This window comes from Canis aureus, chromosome 19 (assembly GCF_053574225.1).
Source record: "Canis aureus isolate CA01 chromosome 19, VMU_Caureus_v.1.0, whole genome shotgun sequence".
Lineage (NCBI taxonomy): Eukaryota > Metazoa > Chordata > Mammalia > Carnivora > Canidae > Canis > Canis aureus.
This window is the reverse complement of record NC_135629.1, coordinates 21,023,339-21,025,715: the sequence shown is the minus strand read 5'-3', so window position 1 is coordinate 21,025,715 and position 2,377 is coordinate 21,023,339. Positions and strand designations below refer to the sequence as shown.

Sequence of the window (2,377 nt, the reverse complement as noted above, 5' to 3'; positions counted from 1 at the left end):
CAGAGCGTGGCCCCTTCCAGCAATGAAAGCAACGTGGCATCTGCTTCCATGCTCACACCTCCTTCTCGGTCTCTGGCCCTCCTACCTCCCTCTTATCTTGTGATTACATGGGCCCACTGGGATCATCAACATTCCTGCCTCAAGATCCTTCCCTTAACCCCACCTACAAAGTTCCTATGCCATGTAGGGTAACCTATCCTATGGGGTTTTGACCTCGGGAATTCCACGTGGACACCTCTGGGAGCCATTATTCTGTCTACGATACCTGCCTGCCTCCTCTTTCATGCTCCCTTCTTCCCATTTGAAGAAGAAATTGCGCTAAAGCATTCAAGTTCTTCACTCAGTGTCAGGTCCTCTTTCTGGGCCTTTGCTCACCCGTATCTATCAGTATTTTTAGCACAGGAACCATGGGCCTAACTTCTTGATGAACTGGTCCCTCCCATTCAGTTATTGTCTTCAGGTTGGGTACTCAGACACTGGAAAAATGTGGGGGAAATGGGTGCCTCCCTTGACATTTGACAGCCTGGAGACAAGATTTCTCCCCCTTTCAAACAATTTCTCCCCTCACCTCCACATCTTCCTCCCAAGGGGAGGGAGAGAAAAAAGCAGAGGACCCTGACTTGAGTGAACAAAGACACTTTGCCTTGGCATTCAAGGCCCTTCATAGTCCAACCATATTCTCCATCCCCAGTAATAAGATCCAGCTCCAACCATAGCCACAAGGTTGTGGCTGAATATGCCACAACCTCTCCAGCATGAATATGCCCTGCCCTTCCACCCATCACTCCCTTTGCACACACACCGCTCCTTCCAGTGCCTCTGGGCTCCTCTGCCGGGTGAGGATGGGCTAATCTTTGAAGAGGGCCCACGTGTCATGCGCTTCAAGAAAACTAAGTTGATACTCCTTGTCAAGATTAGTAGGACCAGTTTCTGGGTTCCCAATCACTTTGTTCACACCCACTATTAAGGCAGAGATCTCTCAGCTCAGCTCAGATTAGGCCAGTATAGATAACTTCCAGACTCAGGAAGGTGATGTTCAGGGGCAGGTCTAGCTTCAACCATGGCTGGATCCAGGGTCTCAGACAGTACCATCAACTTTGTCAGTTTCCTGTCTCCTTCTCTCTTATCTCCATTCCTTAGTTCTGTCCCCAGATGTCCTCTTATATGCAGCATGGGACAATGACTGCTATCTACATGTAGTCCCAGTTTAGCAAGCCAGTGGAAAACAAGACCCTCTCTTTCAACACACAGATGGCGTTTCCAGGGAGGTATCATTGGCCCTGTTGTTCCTCTATGCATCAGTGAACCCAGTATTTTGGCCAGGGAAGACAAACTTTTCAGTCTTTGGCCATCTGAGGTCATGGGCCTAACCTCGCCCTGAGGATGCAGGGCACTTTAGATGGGCTTCAGTGGGACTCACAGCATGTGGAGGGGATACCCAAAGAAACATGCCCAACAGACCAAAATTACACTATCATAGACCTCCGCAGCCTAGGGTAGGACCTACCTCTTTGGATTTTTCCTTTATCTGTTTATACAATTAGCTATTCCTAATAATCACTTTGGTGCTACTACTTGAGCACATACTTCTCATTCACTGAACAGCTATTAACTAAATGGCTACTGTGTGCCGGGCACTGTGCTGGGCACTTACTTGGACCCTTACTCCTCACAACAACCCTGAAGGCTGAGCACTTTTTTTTTCCACTGTTGACCAAAATACTTTAATTGTACAACTTTCATGTACAATATGAAGTCCGTAATTGCTTGAAATTCTCACCTGGCTCCTGCTTGCAAAGAGTTCAATCTATATTTTCAGTCTTCATCATCAGGAAGGATACCTAGTTTCTCATCCATCCACTGGGAAGGATCTGGATATGGAAAGTGACCCAGCACAGCATCTGAGTCATGCCAAAAAATGCCAGAGAATCCAGAACCACATGGTGCCACTGAAGAACTCGGCCTGGATCATCTGGGACCTGGTCAGCTGGGGAAGCTGTCTACACCGGGGCTCAATATGCACCTTGCCACCAGCATGATGGACTCCACCGCCTCCAGCCGCCTGCTGGCCGGGGCCTCTGAACAACTGGCCTCCAACGTGAACCAAAGACGCCAAGCGCATCAGAGCCGACATGCTAGCCAGCACCCGGAGAGCCCCTCTTAAGGCTGAGCACTTTCATCACCTGCCCTGCCTACTACTGCCAAGAATAGAAGTGAGGCTCAGAGATCTCATGTGACAAGCCAGGGCCACCAAAAGTTGGATAAAAATAAAAGCAGAATCTGAACCAAAAGTCATTTGGCTCGAAGGACTAGATTCTTCCTATACCCTGTGTGAGCTTCGTGAGGGTAGGGCTTGAGTCTTGTTCATCTCTGTTTT

At 48.8% G+C, this 2,377-nt stretch overlaps 1 pseudogene; it reads right to left on the bottom strand.

Moving 5' to 3' along the window:
• Window positions 1-1,695: 1,695 nt before the first annotated feature.
• Window positions 1,696-2,155, bottom strand: LOC144291203 (NADH dehydrogenase [ubiquinone] 1 beta subcomplex subunit 2, mitochondrial pseudogene; annotated as a pseudogene).
• Between the last annotated feature and the right edge of the window lie 222 nt (window positions 2,156-2,377).